Below are 21,344 nucleotides of genomic sequence, written 5' to 3' on the forward strand. Positions count from 1 at the left end.
CTATTCAATGATAAACTCAATAAAAATACATCTTGATGCCTCATTAATTATACACATACCTTTACTAACATCATCCGCTAAAGATGGGTTGCTATCTGCATCTGAATCATCACAATCACTTTTCATTAGAAAGTGTTCCAAACCTGAACTTTTTATTTTTGCCATGTTAATTGCGGGATAAGCAACTTTTCCACAATTCAAAATTTATTTTTCTATTAAAGTAAATATTATTATAGGTAGCAGCAGTGCCGGCTTTAGTGGATGGACTGGGTAGCAGCACTGTATGGATGAGTTTTGGGGTTTGGTACTTTTTTCACAACAAAATACATACTCAATGTATTGTTGGCAGCGATTATTCGGAAAGTTTTTAAAATGGGGGGTTAAACCACTTTTCCACTGAACCCCTTAAATAATAATACCGATTCAATACTACAGGAAAAATAGGTCGTTATCAAACGCTTTATACAAATAATACAAACGATACAAATGTTTTATCATTTAAGAAACATTTATTTGAAGTTTATGATAAAATTTTCCCAAAATGTAACTTTTATAAAAAAGCAAAAGTCTAGAATAAACAAAGGTCTTAAAAAATCCTCAAAAATTACTTAATACCTTAAAACAAAAAAAAATTTCAAACTATTTGAAAATCAAAGATATTACCTAAAATTCATTTGCAACACTATTCCGTTTTTTTGTTTTCGACACTATTCCTTAATTTTTTTGTTTTCGACACTATTCCTTAAGATTTTTGTTTTCGACACTATTCCTTTTTTTGTTTTCGACACTATTCATTTGCGACACTATTCCGCTTTTTTGTTTTAGACACTATTAATTTAACTCTTTTGCAACATTATTCCTTTTTCTATTTTCGACACTTCATTAAATTCATTTGCGACATTATTCCTTATAAATTGTCGCATGATTGACAATCAATCATGCGACAATTTGCGACTATTCCTTTCTCACATTTTCGACAATCAAATTTGCGACAATAAAAATTTGCGACACTATTCCGCCTCACCAACACATATTATGCTATTATTGATAAGCTACATTTTGAACTAGAAAGAAGAAAATTGTACTATGATGAAGCCAACAAAATGTTTAACTTTTTGTTTTAAATAATAAAACTATCACCATTAGAAGTTGACAAAAAAGCAGAAATACTTCAAAATATATATAAAAATGGTTTTTCGTTTTCATTTGCTTACGAGTGCATACAACTCACAAGTTATTTAATGAGTTTAACTGAAAACATAAGACTTTAATAGATATTTGTAAAATGATCGGTACTGATAACCCTTAAGAAATATGTAACCAACCTTAATGCCATACCTACTATAAGTTAATATAGCATAAGGATATATCTATACTGCCCAACGTACACTTGTTCAGGCGAGAGATCATTTTTACCATTAAAGAGAGTTCAATTTTATTTGAGGTCGGGAATCATCTTAATATGTTAACGATTCTATTTATTGATTCTGCACTTACCATAGATATCAACTTTAATGACATTATAAATACATTTGCAAAACAAAACTCTCGTAGAAAATTATAATTTTTTTTTAATTTTAGTGAGTTTAACTTTTTTTAATTTTAGTGAGTTTATATATGTTTTTATAGAAAATGTTTTTGTTTTTTAATAATCCCCATATTAAAGTTGACAGTTATTTGTAAAAGAGGGCGCTTAAAGAATTAGTGCTCCAGGGCGCCAAAAATATAAATACGTCTCTGTACACTTAAATAAAATATATATATATACATCAAAAAAATATTAAAGTTATAAAATATATATACATTTATTTATAAAGTATATATACATTTATTTATAAAGTATATATATATAATATAATATTATATTATATAATATAATATATATAAAGTTATAAAATATATATACATTTAAAAAACAATAATGTTTTAAAAGGAATGCCTACCCCGATTTAAATGTACCGCTGGTGGGAGTCGAACCCACAACCTTTGGATTAGAAGTCCAACGCGCTAGTCCATTGCGCCACAGCGGCTTGAGGATAGTTAAAATTTATATTTATAGATAATACTAAATGTAATAGTTTTTCTTAAATGTTGCTGCTCGCGCAACATTATCGTTGCTTTAATTTTTTTCTTTATCACAGTAGTGATTTCTAATTAGTTGATTTTTTTTTTCTTTTATTTAAAGAATGCATGCCCAAACCAAAACCCTTAATCGATGTATGTGCGCTCCACTGCACATATTGATAAGTCAGTCGATGTATGTACACTGACTGCGCCTATCTCTAAATCAGTGAATGTATCATACATCCACTGATTTAGAGATAGGCGACATAGATCATGTATGTACACTCACTGCGCCTATCCCTAAATCAGTGAATTTATGTACACTCATTGCGCCTATCCCTATATCAGTCGATGTATGTAAATAATAAAAATCGATCTAACTTTCAATATACAACAATAATAATAAATTTCAATAAAAAATAGTTTAAAAACATTTACAAAATTTTTTTAGTGAAGGACTCGGTCCTGGCTCACCGTGATAGATGAACCAATAAGGTACCACAGCGCTAAACGTGCAACGTTAAGAAATAATTCTTTTTAAATTTTTACAAATAAAACTTTCAAAATCAACCAATAATATTCGCAGCCGTGACTTAAAATAAACTAATCAAACTTTACTACCGTGACTTTTTTACAACCTTGAAATATAAAAAATTAAAGCAACGGTACCGTTGCGCTAGCCGCAATGTTTAAATAAAGGTATAATAAAAACGTTTTTATGAAGCAACCTGGTTTAAACACTTTATATAAAACTACTTTTTTTTGCATTTATTTGTATTTTTATAATTCATAATACGTTTTTAATACGTTTTTAAAGGTATTTCACACAATAGCGTAGCGACAAACAATAGGTCTCCCGGAATAATTATAATCCGGGCCCCTAAATTACTTTTCTGCTCTCCCCCCCATTCCCCCTTCATTCCCTTCTCTTGACAAAAGTTATAGGTAAAAACAAAACCTTATTTTTAAATACAATTTTGATTTAATTAAATAGAAACCAGTATGTTACACTATGCAAGTCTTGTAAGTAGATCTTATATCATATAATGCTATTGCGGACACGGTTAAAATGCAATAATGCAAAAATTTTCAATAGGCAAAATGATGTAAAAAAGAGTTGAAAATTTCTCTTAACCCTTAATCTTCTTAGTCTTTCGCCGTATTAAAGATGTCTTAAACCATTTTGTTGCTTTGCGTTAAAAAGATTCAACCAAGGTTTTATCAGTAATTTAAATAAGAACCCAAATAGACCCTGTATATTTATGGTGTGGTCTAATAAACACTTTATTTAGCTTGAGAGCCATATATTCATCAATGAAAGTGAATGTGTTTTTTGCACACCAAGAATTTTTAAGAACTTTGAGACAACTTTGAAAATGTGTGCTCCACTTGGAGTTTCATGAATTAATGACTCCTAAATTACGCACTTTAGTAGAGCATTTTAGGGATTGACTTATTATACATTTTTGTTTTGTTTCCCAATCATTCCCGAATATCTTAACTTTATCATAAGTCTATTTTGTGGTAGAAAATCAACACTTTGGCGAAGTTAAGATTACATCAATAAATTGGTGAATTACTATAGAAGATAAAATAATATCAAAATTCTCTATTAGATTAGTCACGCATAATTTATGGTAAAGAAAGTTATGTTGATTTGCATAGAGCATTTTATTATCCTTTAAGGTGCTTAAAGATTTTGCTTTAAACAAGTATTTTGACTATTTTTGCAGGTCAAACAAAGAAATAGGTCGAGAGTTTTCAGCATGTAATTTATCTTTCGTTTTTTATAGACCGATCTAAAATTTGCTAGTTTCTAGAGCATGAGTAGTTTTCCAGAATCAGTGTTGTATAGTAATGATTACTGAAAGTAATGATTACCGTAATGATTACCTTTTTCAAAGTAATAGCAAAGTAATGATTAGTTGGTTTGTGGCAAGTAATGGAAAATGTCATCTTTATTTTTTTGGAAAGTAATGAGTAATGGTGATATAAAATCACTCATTACTTTTGTTTTGTCCCCTATTTTTGGAATCCTAACTCTGGTTAATATATTCCTCATGTCATTATTAATAAAATTGATCCAAAGACCATTTGGTTTATATTATCATTGTGATAGCTAAAGCTATATAAAGTATTTAAATATATTTAGTAAATAAATATTATGGCAATGACAGTTTCATCGAGTGGTTGTGATAAAGAAGATGGGTTATGGTATACTAAGGGAGTATTTGCCAGTTTTGAATTTATTTTATTTGCAACGTTTAAAGCAACAGACAATATAGCAAGCTAAGTCTAAAGTTAAAGCATCTAAAATATCTGGTAGAGTAGCAGTGTCATCAAATTTCAGAAAGCATATAAAGTTCTCTTACACGTGTTAATGTTATTATTTTTATTAACTAAAACCATCAAAATAAAAAATTTGTGAATTTTTTGTGTACATAATTTTATTTAATGTTTTTTAATTTAATTTAATATTTGCAGTTGAACTAAAATATTGTGAGATTTCACAACCAAGCAATGGAAAAAGAAACAGCTCTATGGAAATTAACTAGTAGAAGTACAAAGGCTGCAGATTTAGCATATGATCTGCTTCAACTCCGGCTCAACGTGCCTTGTGTCTGTCAAGAAGATTCTTTAAGCCGAACAAAAACTGAACATCGTCTGCTCTGCATTAGAACTTCCAGTATTTTTGCAGAACGATTTGGCTTTTCTTAAGGAATATGTTATTTAGTTCGAACTTGCGTTATGTTATTTTGTTCGAACTGTTTTATAATTTTACAAGGTGAAGCCAATTCCTACTTGGCATACATACTTCCAACAATCCTGTCAGTTCGAACAAAGCTCTAAAATGCAGAGATCAGATATACGGCACCACTAAAAGAAGCTCTTCAATAAGGAATTGCGAATCACTTTAATGGTTACTTTGATGATCCAGAATTTCTCCTGGCTACAGTTTCACATCTAAAATTTAAATTAGCTTAAACACAAAATATAGCCGTGAAGGAAAGGTTTATGCATCTATTGAATGCACAAGCTTCAAAATTTGAAGAAAAAATTAAAGAGTCCCTAAAAGACAAAGATGGTCAGAACCTTCAACTGAAAATAATGAAGATGACTACCTTTTTTTTAAAGTTAGCAGACCAAATATAATCTCATATGACAGCTTTCTACAGGATTCGGATCATACTTTAGCCATGCTCCACCGTCATAAAGCAGTCAAAGCATAACTGCTTTATGACGGGGAAATACAACACCAAACTGCCATCAAGTGCTCCTGTTGAAAGACTTTTTAGCACTTTTAATTATGACAAAGCGGAGAAACAGACTGAGCAATGGTTTGTTTGAAAAACTTTTATTACTGAAGCAAATGGAAAGATTGAGTTATAAAACCTCAAATTATTATAGTTTATAAGTTTCAATGTTTTGCTTCATGCATCTGCACTGCAGATGTCAGCTTTGTGATAAGCACAATAGACGCAAAAGCTTTCATTAAATACCTATTCTAATTATATGGAGTAGCCATAGATGATAGAATATTATATGCATTATGTTTTATAATGCATAATTGTTTTAATTCTTTTATTATTGTTTTAATTTTTTTTGTTCATCTTTTAGCGAATAGTAATGGGAAAGTAATGATTACATGTCGAAAGTAATAGAGAAGTTGTCATTACTGCACCAGCAATAAGAAATGGAGAAAGTAATAATTACTTTTCCAGTGAAAAGTAATGGTCAAAGTAATCATTATGAAATCCAAAGTAATGGATACAACACTGTCCAGAATTTATGAAAGATTTTTGTGGAAAATGGAAAAAATATTTATAGGGGTTTAGATTGGTAAGTCAATAATCTCTGAAATAGAAAAATCCAAATTGTCATTATAAGTTCATTCAGGTTAGTATTACTTTTTTAACGATGGAAATTTTTCAGAGGGATTAGTATGATTTCTTAATTATGTGTTCTTCTTGCTTTAAATATTCCAGCTATATAATAAAAGTTACTAGCTATATAATAATGGTTCTTAGCTATATAACAATAGTTCTTAGTTATTTAATAATAGTTCTTAGCTATATAATAATAGTTCTTAGCTGTATAATAATGGTTCTTAGCTATATAACAATAGTTCTTAGCTATATAATAATAGTTCTCAACTATATAACAATAGTTCTCAGATATATAATTCTTTCTAGTTAAAGTTTATAGTTCTTACTATATAATTATTGTTCTTAGCTATATAATAATCGCAAAAATTGCTAATAATGCTATGTTTATATACATGCATATTATTTTTAAGAACAACAATTTAAAAAAAATTGAAAAGTTTGGCTTGGGCCTCTTATTACTCTGGGCCCTCCAGCGGCTGCGAGCCCTGTGGGCCTTTTGCTACGCTACTGATCCCACAGTGCGTTATCTTTGCATCATGATTGATATAAGGAACTTTTTGATTTATAAACAACAAAAAGCGATTAGTCGAAGACTAATCGCTTTTTGTCGTTTATAAATCATGTCAAATAATAAATGTCTATCTAACAAGACAAACTTAATATTATGGTTCTTTGTTTAAAATGATATAGTTCTTCGTTTGATTTTGATGTAGAAAGTATTCAGTGGTTTTTGATAATATAATATAGGAGAGTATATACGTATTTTTCAAAGTAGAAAGAAAAAGTAGTAGAAAGTTCTTTGCAATTTTAGAATAAACTAAAAATCTCTAGATTTTTAGTTTATTCTAAAATTGCTACCACTTTTTCTTTCTACTATGAAAAATACCTATAAACTCTCCTATATTATTTTATCAATAAAAAAAACATTTGCAGAATTGTGCAAAATGTTTTTTTAGTTTAACCTTTTTGAAGTTTTGATGCCAATCAGATCATATAATAAAGTGTTGCTAGACTTTTTAAAACTCGCATTAAGTAAAAATTCTATCTATAGTGTCTTCTTCTCTTTGTCTCTGGGAAACCTATAAAATTTTCAAAAGGTTTATAAATCGTCTGATTTCATTAATGATAAATAACTCGTAGAACAGCAATAAACTCATTTCACCATTTTTTTAATAAACATAAACAAATTTTATCATTTTTATTTTAATAGACTAAATAAAGAAACAGACGGTGCTTTTTAATTTAGTCCTTTTAATTATAAAAACTTTTTCATTTAATGATTGCTATCCATTTCATTAAAAAAAGTTTTATAAACGGAGAGTGGATATTTAACAGAATTTCCTTCTTTGCTGCACAAATTCTGTTTTTGCTACAGGTTCTCGCTTGATGACTTTTAATCACTACGTTAGACCTCCTTGTTAATAAAAAGATTGCTGCTAAATAGTCTAAATATAATTAATTCTCAGGGGTATGTATAGAGTTGTTTCAAAACATGACAAATTGACTGCTGCTACAGTTGTTACAGTCGATTTGTCATTTCATTAAACTCCCAGTTCAATTTAAGTTGACACGCTGCAAAATGTTTTACATTTTTTCAAAAAATTATGGGTTTGTGAGACAAAATCCGTTAAATACATGCTTTTTTTAGTGAAGTATTTCATTTTTCCGAATGAAATATTTCCGTAACAGTCAACTTGGCTCAGGTACGTTTTTGATTAAATTTTTGAAGCGCCGCATTTTGACTACTTGTAACCTCTATATTTTTTTAAAATTATTTTTCTCTTTTGCATGAAAAAAAATGTAAGTAAAAAATAAAAAGAGAAAAAAAACTAAGCGGACTGTAGCAATTGCTACACTTTCTACAATCTGGATCCGCTCTTCTGTGGTTTTAAAGAGAGACAGAAACATGATGTTTATATATATATATATATATATATAATATATATATATATATATATATATATATATATATATATATATATATATATATATATATATATATATATATATATATATATATATATATAGTTTTCTATCCTCATTTTATTCTTGTCTAGCATGGCACACCTATATATATATATATATATATATATATATATATATATATATATATATATATATATATATATATATATATATATATATATATACATATATATATATATATATATATATATATATATATATATATATATATATATATATATATACACCTATATATATATATATATATATATATATATATATATATATATATATATATATATATATATATATATATACACCTATATATATATATATATATATATATACATATATATATTAAATATATATATATATATATATAAATAAATAAATATATATACATATATATATATTAAGAGCATTCCATACATATTTGAAGTAATATATTTTTTTTTTTTGGGTGCCCCAAGAAGTCCTAACGGTCTTGTCACAGAGCACCGCGGAAGTGCGTTTAACCAGGAAGTTCACGCCTCCTTCCTTACCGCAACGCGAAAATATGCTCAAAGCTCGTTTCGAACCTGGATCTCCGGCTTATAGAGCAAGCGTTCTAACCACTGCGCCACGGCCGCACACACACAGCTAAAGTAACTAAACTTTTTTAATAAAAAAAAGTTTAGTTACTTTAGCTTTATTTTTAATTTGATTTGAAATCTTTTTCTTTTGGAAACTTGTTTCTTTTTTTTTATTATTTGACAAAAAATTTATTGTAATAAAGTAATGAAGTTTAATATTAAAAATATGAAAATATTTATAAAATTGTTTTTGTAAATTTATATAAATCGTTGCAGTGTCTATTTTAATTTTCAGATATTTTATAAAGGAAGTCATTAAATAAAGCATAATGTGTTTTAAAACTAGATTAAATTAAAATTGAATTTTAAATAAATTTAGATTAAATTTGTCATTTTCATTTTCAAATATCAACACCCACTTATTTGCAGACCAAAACGTATTTTTGACAACCACAAATATTTTGTTGATTTAAATATATAGATAAATTTATATGATATTTTTGTGATATTATTCAGCATAAATATATTGACTGGCAAAAGGAATACCAAAAATTAAATGTAAATACATCGACTGAGGATAAGGATTCGGTAATGGTTTTAGCCATGATTAAAAGACATAAATGTCTTTTAATCATGGGCTAACCACTATGCGGCCGTGGCGCAGTGGTTAGAGCGCTTGCTTTATAAGCAGGAGATCCAGGTTCGAAACGACCTCTGGACAAATTTTCGCGTCACGGTAAGGAAGGAGGCGTGAACTTCCTGGTTAAATGCACTTCCGCGGTGCTCTGTGACAAGACCGTTAGGACTTCTTGGGGCACCTAAAATAAAAATTGAAAAAAAAAAATAAAAAAAATAAATGATAAGTAAACTATTTTTTCGTTAAAAAGTGCTCAGTTTAATTGGATAGTTTTAACGACGCGTAAATCAAGTAATAAAAAGTACAGAAAAATAATCACCAGGGTAATTTAACATTAAAAGCAAGTTAATTTGTTGAAACAAATTGATTTAAGAGTCATTTTCTCATTCCGTCAACTCCGTTACTGAAATTTTGTCCTACAGCTATAAAAACGCAACTCTATTACAAGTAACATAAAAAACAGCACCGTGGGTAGTAATACTTATCGTTAATATAAACTAGCATTTTATCGGATACTTCCAACTAAAATTTGAAATTTTGTGTGCACAATTGTTAATCAATAATGTCCACTCCGTAGATGTCCTGCATCTAGGACTATATTGTTATACTCAATAATTTTTTTTCTTTTGTATTAAGGCTAATCGGGGACATAATTTGGTGCTTTAGACATGCTAATATATGGTATTTTAATACATGTATTAATTAACACCTTATCCTGTTGTAGTTCTTGTCAAAAACTTGCTGTCCCCATATTTTTTGTCCACTTTGTTATTACATTCTAAAATAGTCACAGGTTTGTAGTGTTTACTTATTTACTAATTAAAACAATGAAAAAAAGTCCAGTTCTATGGAATTTATTAATATTTAAAGTTATATCGTGCTGCAAGCATTATTTATATAAAAATGAGAGCCTAATGACCTTATTTTAAAAATGATATTCTTATTTGAGGTCCACTCCGTTACGCTTTTTTATTCCGTAAAATTACAAATTTTTATATGGCGTGTTTTTACTCTTTAAATCTTTAGGACAATATAGCAATAAAAGATTTTAAAGATGTTTTCCAATGAGTAATAATGAGGTATTATTGATTATGTATAATTATGTCTACACCGTTACTGTCAACTCCGTGATTTCCTCTTAATAACGGAGTTGACAACAACATAACGGAGCTGACATCACGAAGATAAAAAAAAAATCAAAAGCTTTAAACTAAGCTATTTTCTGCATTAAATAAACACGTCAACCATTAGGGACTTACTGCAGCGATTAAATATGATTATCTTGCAGCGTTAAATATGATTACCATATGTACGCTGCGTTCTTTTACTTTCAAGTTATTGTAAGAGTAATTTGTAAGTATTTTAGTATTAGGATTTCATTTATTGTTTGGTTTTTACCTACATTTGACTCTAATACGTTTGGCTTTTAAAATAAATGTAAATCTTGAAATATATTTTAATAATAATAAATAAATAATAAATAAACTTTTGGTGTATTAACAATTACAGGTATTATACTATTTTTCCAAAAGAAATACAACTAGGCATATAACATGAAAACTTCAAAGAAATCTGCTGAAATTCAGAAAGCGTTTCGGGACAGACAATTAGAAAAAAATGCAGACATATTTCGTGAAAAAGAACGCAAACGTTTGCATATGCGGCGTGAGCAGAAGAAGGTTAAAGTGATATCAGAATTATCAGAAAGAAAAAAATGAATTGTTCGTCGTTGTTGGCGCGTCCAGAAAGCAAAATTTAGAGCTGCAAAAAGAAAGATTGAAACATCGTTATCAGAGCCACCGGAACGCGAGTTGAGTAGGAATAACAAACGCAAACAAAGAGGTAAAGCAAAGATTGCTTACCGTAAAACAAAGGCTTATAGAAAAACACAAATATTAACGGACGAGTTGGAAACGGCTAATTATTCAGCCCAACAATACAAAAAACGTTGCTTAAGGCTTTAAAGTTTCCTGCTTAGTTTACAAGCAAATTTACCTACAACCACTGATTGATCATCTACTTCTTCTGTAGAAAATAGTTTTCTTACAAATGAAACAAGCAGGATGTCAAATTTATTAGAAGGTAGTAAAACCCCAAACTCTTCTTTTTCATCAAAAAGTACAACTCCAAACAGCGGATGCCACCGTGGTAATGCATCGCTTGATGCTGAAATACAGGATTTGATCAGAGAGTTTCTCACACGTGATGACAATTCTAGAATTACAACTGGAAAGAAAAAGACTGTAACAAAAAATAAAGATAAAAAACAAAAGCGACTACTACTAGATTCATTAATAAACCTTTATGAAAAATTTAGTGCGGAATATACGAGAAACAACATTTCATATACAACGTTTACTCGTTATCGCCCATTTTTTGTCCGCAAACCGTCGGCTAAAGATAGAGATACATGTCTGTGCAAAAAACACGAGAACATACAATTACTTTGTGATAAACTTATTAACCTGCGTGTTTTGAAAAAAAAAAAAAATTGAAGTAGTGAAGCAAGTTTGTTGTAGTACTGATAGAAGAGAATGCATGTTCAGAGAATGTAACATTTGTTTTAAGTCTCGTGTTCAATTTGAAGCAAAAGGATTGCTAAAAGATGAAAGTATTAAAGTTTGGTTCCAGTGGGAAAAAGAAAAACAGGAATACGAAAAGATGGGAGAAAAGAAAACAACAAATGTTATCAGGAAAAGTGTGAAGCGTGGAACACTTAAAGATCTTAAATTAAAATTCTGTGAATCAATTCGAAACGAGCTATGCAAGCATGTTTTTATAATAAGACACCAGTTCAGTATGTACAAACAATAAAAAGAAACAGTAAATGTGAACGAAGCTGTTATACATATAGATTTCCTGAGAACTTTGTGTGCAAGAATTTTGATGCAATTCAATCTTCACATTTTGGAGCAAGTAACAAACAAGCTACATTGCATACAGGAGTAACTTATAAAATGGATGGACATCAGTCATTTACAACTATATCCGACCCTTTGAGGCACGATCCTCCTTCTATATGGGCACATCTGAAACCCGTGCTAATTGAACTCAAGATAGATAACCCACAAATTACAGATCATCATTTTTTTTCTGATGGACCAACCACACAGTATAGTAATAAGCAAAACTTCTTCTTATTCTCTACATTGATATACGAATTAAAATTTAATTTAGCCAGTTGGAATTTTTTTGAAAGTGGGGGTGGCAAGGAAGCACCAGATGCGATAGGAGGATCTGTGAAACGTCAGGCAGATCAATTGCTTAATATGGGTTGTGACCTTCCTGATGCAGAAAGTTTATATAATTTTCTTAACAATGGACATTCATTAATAAAGTTTTACTATATTGAGGGATCCAAAATTACTTCTTTTGACTCAAAATGTTCCAAAACATTAAAGGATATTACAGGCACTATGAAATTGCATCAGCTGTACACAGATAGAAAATTTAATGTTTTGTATAGAGATTTAAGTTGCTTCTGTTAGAGGGCAACAGTTTGCACATGCTACAATTTAAAGCAATATATGTTTTCCAAAAACACTATTATTTTGCTAATTTATTTGTTTCTATAATAATTAAATTTATTTTAAGTACTTCCGTGAATTTCTTTTTAATATTGCAGAATTTGAACAGTAATGAAAGTATTACTTCGGCCAATAATCATATTGGCTCAGGGTAGTAACATCGGTTTTCGTCATGTCTAATAACATTTGTCCTACAACATCTGTAATTGTATTGGTGTCTATTAACATCAGTGCAAAAAATATATAAATATTACAGACATTAATTATACTGATAATTTATTAATAATATTGATATTAATTATATTAATAATTACAGATATTATTCATATTATTAAAGTTACAAATATTAATAGTATTTATAATTTATTAATAATAATATTATTAATAATTACAGATTTAATAATACAGTATTACAAATATTACACCTTTTCAATTATCTAAGAATAACTATATCTGTGCAACTACATCTAGATTTTTACGGAATTACTTATTTTTAATTATCAAAATGTAATGCATATGTGTTATGAGAAATTGATTTTAAGTAAACTTCCAATCTATCCAAGGATAATCCTCCGCATCTGTAGTGGCCTTCTCGGGCTTGGGGAGGTGAATTACAAAAAAAAATTAAAAAAAATCTTTGACGGCCTGAAAGATGACCTAAGTAAATCAAAGCAAAATGTAAAAAACAGACTTAATGCAAATCTTGAAACAAACTCTACATTTCAATATGGTATCCGTGGTAATCAATTGCAAAAGTTCAAGAAGAATCGGAGGCTACTTGTGGTTATAACCCTCTCTCAACTCTATAACTCCGAAACACGAACCTTGACGAACAAGGCTGCTGCGCGGAGAAACAAGTCGAGCGCGGTACTACCAGGGACATGGTGGGAATTGAACTCGGAACCCCTTGCTTATGAAGCGAGCGCTCTACCACTACACCACTATGCTGTTGATCCAAGTTTGTGCTTGGTGACATAAACAAAGATCATCAAATTATTTACTTTAAATTTGTCTTCAAAATAATGTTATTAGATTAGCTTGTAGTAACTTTGAGTTTTTGAATAGCAAAGCTAAATTTGATAAAATTTCTGATTTTATTTCCAATATCGGTTGGGTGAAGTAGTACGAAAACGAGACAGTGCAAGACATGTACAACGAATTAATTTATCATCCCACTGAAGCATGCAACTTGTTTGTTCCAACCATAGATATTTCACTAATCAAAAGCTTAACAACTCTTTGGATTAATAATGAAATCAAGCAAATAATAAAAAGAAAAAGAAATTTAAGATACATAAATTGTGTTCACAGATGGAATGATGTTAAACTGACCAAAGAATATAAAACAGAAATATACAATGCTTGACTTTTATTTGAAAAGAATCTAGTGTTAACCTCTAAACCTAATCCTAAACTGTGATATAAGTATTTAAACAGATCAAACTCCATAAAAGATTCAATAAAGGCTATGAGAATGCCTAATGGTGATTTATCCCTTGAACCAAACACAATTGTAAACTGCCTAAATAAACATTTTCAGGATGTCTTTACTATTGAAGAAAAAAGAGATCTTTCACCTTTTTATCTCGAATTAAATGATGTAATTAAATTTGAAGATATTGAACCTGATGATATTAGCTTTGATTTAGTTATATCTAAACTTAAATCACTAAAAGACAATAAATCACCTTGAGCTGATAAACTTTGTTCAATAGTCCTCAAGAATTGTGCTATATCGTTTACTTTACCACTAACTCTTATATTTAGAAAATCACTTAAAACCAGTCAACTACCAATCCAGCTCAAGTCAGCAAATGTAACACCTATATATAAAAAAGGTGAAAAAACAGTGGCCAGCAATTATCGCCCTATTTCATTAACTTCTAATCTTTGCAAAATATTAGAATCTATTCTAAGAGAAAGAACTGAAAAACATCTCCACGAAAACTATTTACTAACAATCCAACAGCATGGTTTTGAAAAAGACAAATCTTGTACCACAAGTTTGTTAGAGACTCTTGACTTTATTTCTTCGTACAACAGCAATGGTATACCTGTTTATGTAGTAATGCTAGACTTTGCTAAAGCTTTTGATAGTGTTCCTCACAAGAGACTCTTTCCTAAATTGAATGCATATGGTATTAATGGCTTAGTTCTAAAATGGATGGAAGCTTTTCTAAAAAATGGAAGACAAAGAATAGTTCTAGGTGAAGTTGTTTCTGAGTGGGTTGAAATTTTTAGTGGCGTGCCACAAGGCTCTGTTATTGGCCCCTAATGTTTATTATATACATTAACAATCTGCCAAGTAAATTAATGAATAAATGCAAATTGTTTGCTGATGATACTAAGATTTTGTCCGATATAATTTCAGATGAGTGTACCTCAAGTCTACAGAGGAATTTAAATATATCATTTAAATGGACAGAAGACTGGCTTTTAAAGTTTAATGTTGATAAATGTGATACACTATGGAGTAAATAACAATGGCATAAAACTACGAGAATCAAACAGCGTAAAAGATCTAGGTGTAATATTTTCTTAAAATCTCAACTGGAAAGATCAAGTTATTTCTGTAACAAATAATTTAAATAGAATGTTAGGTTGAATTAAAAAATCATTTGCAAGATTGGACTGTCACTTACTTAAATCAGTATATGTAACCTTTATTCGTCCTTTTCTAGAGTTTTCAGTACCAGTATGGTCTCCATATCAAAAAGGTGACTGTAAAGTAATTGAACAAGTTCAGGGTCGAGCTACCAAACTGATTAAATCAATTAGATATTTCAGTTACGAAGATGTATTAAAAGGTTTGAAATTGACTACTCTAACCAAATGAAGAGAAAGCGATGATATGATCCAACTATTTAAAATAATAGGCAACATTAATAAAACAGAGCATAACATACAAACTGTTCAAAATCATATTAGAGGTCACTGTTTCAAGTATTATGGAGAAAAAATAAAAAATCTGCAAAGGCATAATTTCTTTTACTATAGATCGGCAAACTTATGGAACTCATTGCCTTTGAAACTATTTAAATCATCATCTGTAAACTCCCTTAAAGCAGGATTCGACTGTTGGACGAACAACAATCAATTGAAGCGGCTGTCACAGTGTGCTTAAAAGTATGCTCACTGGCCAGTCCAAAAAATCGTATATGTAGGTACATCTGGCTAAAATTATACATTATTAGTTAATATTTTTCCTCGCTTATGAAGCGAGCGCTCTACCACTACACCACTACCGCATCGATTTTCATTAGAAATCATTTTTGATAAGTCTTATTACGTGTCTTTGTGTGTGGGTGTGTTGTTCATGTATTATAATACATATTATATATATATATATATATATATATATATATATATATATATATATATATATATATATATATATATATATATATATATATAATATATATATATATATATATATATATATATATAAATATGTATAGTATTATATATATATATATATATTACATATATACTATATATATTATATATATAATATTATATATATTATATATATTATGATACATGAACAACACACCCACTCAAACACACACCTACACACAATGCATACATGCATATAAATATACAAGCATGTTCATACACGCATACAAATAAAAAACAGAAGGATAAAGAGTAGAAGACAAAATAACTGAATAGATTTAAAAATAGGGGAAAACTAAAACTGTAATAATTTAGAATAATAGTCAAGATTAACTAAAGATATAAGACAGCTATAATGATGTGTTAGAACTTTATTGAGTGTTTTTATGGAGGATAAATTTGTTGATATTGGCAATCAAAGCTTTTCTAGTAATGTTTCGAAGATTTATCTTTATTGAAAGTGGGAGAGAGTTTCAAGAGTGAATTGATTAGTACTACCGGTTTTTGCATCCATTTAAAGCAAACATGACATTCATTTAAGACAACCATGACATTCATTTAAAACATCCTGACAATCTATTGAAACAATCGTGAATTTCTATTAAAACATTTAACGCATGCAATCTCAACATTCTATATTATTAAAAAAAAAAAGGTTTTATATATTTATTTCTTTAAACTTATTTTTTATTAATATGATATTAATTTATTTTAATTTCATGGAATTTATTTTAAATTTAAATGGATGTCATGTTTGTTTTAAATGGATGCAAAACCCGCCAAGGCATACACACATGTACACATATTTATTTAGCTTCAACTATTCCATGGCGCTTAGGTGCACATTATTACATGGCTTTATCTTATTGGTAAAACAACCATAACGTTCATTTAAAATATGCATGATGACCAACACCTTTTTTTTATATAACAATATTTATTTTGTCTGCATCAATATCTGTGTGTTTATCTGCTTCGGATAAGTCGTTCTCTTCATATTCGGAAAGGCCCTGGTTTGAATCTCCACATGATCAATTATACCTCTTCTTCTCTTGTATTTTTTGCTCGTATATTTTGACACCATTCCTCCATTCTGTTTTTATAGAACACGCATCTCTCAACATCAAGCCTCTCAGTGTATTTTTTAAGTAAGGCGTTCACACATACCAGGTTTTGCACCATTTAAAACAAATATGGCATCCGTTTAAAATTAAAATAAGTTCCATTAAATTAAAATAAATTAAAATAATATTAGATAATTAAATATATAAATAAAACCTTTTTGAATAATATAGAACGTTGTGCGCATTGCGCATGCGTAAAAAGTTTTAATCGAAATTCACGATTGTTTTAATTGATTGTCACGATGTTTTAAATGAATGTCATGGTTGTTTTAAATAAATGTCAGTTTTTTGAAATGGATGTCATGTTTGTTTTAAATGGTTGCAAAAACCGGTAAGTAGATTGAATACCATTTTGACTTGTTTTTTTTTTAAAGATATATATAGGTATATATAGAAGGTAGTGCTACATATATTTTAAGTAAGAATAATGTATATCAAAGGCAATCTTACCGTTCAGAAATATTATATCCATGAATGTACTGTGACTACAATTCAATACAAATCAACACTAACCCTGACGGATTAAAACAAGCAATAACTAAAGAAATGAAAAAAAAAATGAAAAAAAGAATAAAAACAAACAATAACTCAAGAAATGATGCACGCGTGTTGTTGTTATTTTTATTGCTATCGGAAAAAATTGTTAATATTGTTCGGCAAAGTAGTGAGAAAAATAAAATCTTTGTGGGTTAGCGTTGCGAGTGGAATATGATCTAGAAACAACCCAAGGACTTAATTTAAAATTAAATGGTTTGTGATAAATGTAGGTCTATTATTATTTAAAAATAGTATAATAAATAATATAATGAAATATAGTTAAGTACAATATTTTTATATAGTATTTGTGAAGTTTATATAAAATATTTTATTTAGTTATTAAGTTTTTATAAGTATTTACGTTTTAGTTTATGTAATATTGTAATGATTACTGATGAATAATACATTAATTTGTATGTTATGATCTAAAATGTACAATGCGACATAACTTATAATAATATTATTTATAAAAAAGCTAATTATAAGATAATTAACTTATAACCTAATAACTAACTTTTTTAATGACTAGGTATGTGGTAAAAAAAAATCAAAATTCTGTAGTATTAAAATCAAAGATATCATTAGAAGTAGTTTTTAATAACTGAAAAAATGATACCAAATTTTTTATTTTTTGATATCATTTAAGAGAGTTATGAGTTTTTTAGGCACAAAATTTTTTATGGGCAAAGTTGAATAATGTTGTGACCGCAATTTGTAATTATCAACTTAAATTAAGCATAACTTCCGTAAAAATGATCCAATTTACATAAATTTGGTATCAATTGAAAGCTGCGAAAAGTAAGAAACGTTTTGTAAGTATTCGAGTAAATACAAATAATCAGGGGCAGGTGGGGGGTGGGGATAGTGCCTCTGACACCCACTCAAAAGTGGATGAGTTTTTTGTAATTAACAACATAAGTCAATGAGATTCACAATTTATTTGTTGATAAATTAGAGATCAATAGAAAGTTAAAAAAAAAAATTAATTGTCTCTGGGTAGCAAAGATTAAAGGTATATTTAGGGGTGTATATAGGTGGTAGGGGGGGTTGGTGTGTGTTAAGGTTGGTGATGTAAGTAAATAATTTTCAAAAGTTTATGTTTTTAGGTAAAATAAAATATGTAGTAAAAGAAATGCAGTCAAAGAAAAAAAAGAGCGGTCAACACAACTGATAGTTATATTCATTTATTTCGTAAAAGTTAAAACTACAAAAGCTTCAGAGCCGCATAATGTTTTTAAAAGATATGTGGCTATGAAAATAGCCTTTTTTAAATATTAACCAACCCTTAGTTTTCAGAATAACATAAGGTCTCCATAGATTATATCAGCAGCAAGTTGGTATTTTGAAATGTCATAATCCACTGCATCATTATCATAGGATTCATTATCTTTCCAGTATGCTACAACATAAACTTGCTTACCATTTTTTACCTTCATTTTTTCAAGTTTACCAAAATAAAGAACTTCTTCTTACATTTCTGAATTAAACCATAAATGGCAAATGTTTCTACCAACTACTGTATCTGATAGCATATCGGAGAGGTCTGATAATTACTTAGACTCTAGTACTTGAAATTTTGTTGAAATATCTGACAAATTAAGGTTTTGAATTTGAAGAGCCAATGTTTTTCTGCTTTTATCCTCTTTTTTTGCTTCTTCAACATGCTACGACCAATCATTTCAAGCTTTATTTCATAAATATTTTTTTATTTAACTCTCTCTTTTTTCTTTGTTAATTGACCAGTAGACAACTTTCATTTTCTCATCTTTATCTAATTTCATCCATGGTCTTGTTAAAGTCTTTCCCAATAGCCCTAAGACGCACATTTCTTTTTTTTTCTTGTTTCATTAATAAAGTCTATTCTTAAACGACTTTGTAGCCCTCCACATGAAACTGTACTGGTACTTAAAAATTTAACAAATAAGTTGTAGTGCTGAATTAAAGTACCACATATATGAAACAAAATATGCAATCTGTTCCCTCTGTAACGAGGAATGAGCCCTTTGGGAAGTTTCATCTCATCTAAAAAAAATTGTAAAACCTTTAGAATCTCCTTTACCATCTTTGTATGCCATCTTATTTAATTGTAAAACTATATTACCAGCGATACAATCTTTCCCAAACAGCACTCCATTATGTGTTTCAATCATTTTTAATGCAGACCTGCAAGAGCTGGATATTGTTTCAAGAGGGTGTAAGTAACAATTAAGTTTATTTAAAACTTTTCCCCATGAAGAATTTGTTAGCTGAGCAGTTGCATAATTAGTGGCAACACGGTCAGTCATAGAGTTTGTAATAATTTGAATAATTTTTGAGCGGATCTTTTGATAGTCATAATTATGGAAATCAGAATACGAAAAAGGCAAGTTGATCTATTAAAGATACAACATGAGTTTGATAATCGTGTGCAGTACCACCTGACAACTGATCTATTGCTATAACATGACACTGTGTTTTGGTTGTAAAATGAGTAGAGTTTATATGTACTCCTTCTTGGGTTGTTGCATCAAACCCAAGAGTAAGATTGGCTGTAGAAATTGCAATTTCAGCAGCATGAAGGTTGCTGATTATACCTAATTCACAAACCATCTCTTCAACTGTGCTCCGATGTGGGAAATTTTCTATATGTGCAATGCCTAAATGTTTAAAAAGTTTTGGAAACAAAATTGGAATACTTTTTGTTGGTACCTGGTTAACAATGGCATCATATATCATTAATCTAAGCTGCCATATAAATGTTTTTTTATCTTTTTTGAATGGCAAATGTTCATTAGCAGAATCCTTTAACTTATCCAATTTGTATAGCAAGTTCATATTTTCATGTTCTAGACCCTTTATCCGGTTATCTTTAATCAAATTGGTATAACTCCAGTTATTTTGTTTTTCTTTCTTTTTAAGCTTTATTATCTTTATATGTTTTTTTAAACATTTATTTTCTTTTAGTATCAAACTTTTTGCTGAAACTTCAGCTAATTTTTGCCTTAAAATTGAAATAGTTAAGTTTTTTTTTTTAATTTTGATTTAATCTTTTGATTACATAAGGATCTTCTTTAATTCTTGCTTTTAGGTTAGTTAATTTATCTTTATGATCGGATTTCATTTTTGCATTATATTTATACATAAAGAATAATCTCTTTTTTAACAATTGATTTCTAGAAGTAATGTTACAATCCAGTTCTTTAATTGGTTTTCGATACACAACAGAAGTAGAAGGTTCATGCAGTTTTGTTTGAATAGGTGCTGAAAGTAAATTAGATGATTCACATCAACTACTTTTTGCCACTGTTGATATCTCATTACTTTTAAAAACGATTTTGCATAACTCTTGTTTTTTAACTCTAAGTTTTCTTTTGTTGGGTGACTTAAGGTTGTACACTTTTTTGTATTTCTTGACCAAATTATATATCTGGCTATGAGTTGCATAAAAATCAAAATTTTTATAAATGCTTTTTGCAGTTTTTAAAGTCGACTTGGATTGTTGCATATACAATAACAAAACATGTCTGTTGTAGCATTTGTTTTCATTATTATCTGGGGCAAATGTAAAATTGTCTATTAAATACTGCTTTGCAAGCCCGGTTTTAGAAAATGTAACAAGAAAACTTTTTTTTGAATTCATATGAACAGCAATGCTA

At 28.9% G+C, this 21,344-nt stretch overlaps 1 protein-coding gene and 1 non-coding gene across 2 annotated transcripts in view; one reads left to right on the top strand and one right to left on the bottom strand.

Moving 5' to 3' along the window:
* Nucleotides 1-1,956: 1,956 nt before the first annotated feature.
* Nucleotides 1,957-2,030, bottom strand: trnar-ucu (transfer RNA arginine (anticodon UCU)). The gene has a single exon. It is a non-coding gene; the product is annotated as a tRNA-Arg (tRNA).
* A 15,830-nt stretch (nt 2,031-17,860) lies between these two features.
* Nucleotides 17,861-21,344, top strand: part of LOC100211580 (exocyst complex component 8) — a 30,775-nt gene continuing 27,291 nt past the window's right edge. Inside the window, exon 1 of the mRNA XM_065804733.1 lies at nt 17,861-17,935. The gene's annotated coding sequence lies outside the window, so the exon portion shown is untranslated. The remainder of the gene's footprint in view (nt 17,936-21,344) is intronic.

Source organism: Hydra vulgaris, chromosome 09 (genome assembly GCF_038396675.1).
Source record: "Hydra vulgaris chromosome 09, alternate assembly HydraT2T_AEP".
In the NCBI taxonomy this organism is placed as follows: domain Eukaryota; kingdom Metazoa; phylum Cnidaria; class Hydrozoa; order Anthoathecata; family Hydridae; genus Hydra; species Hydra vulgaris.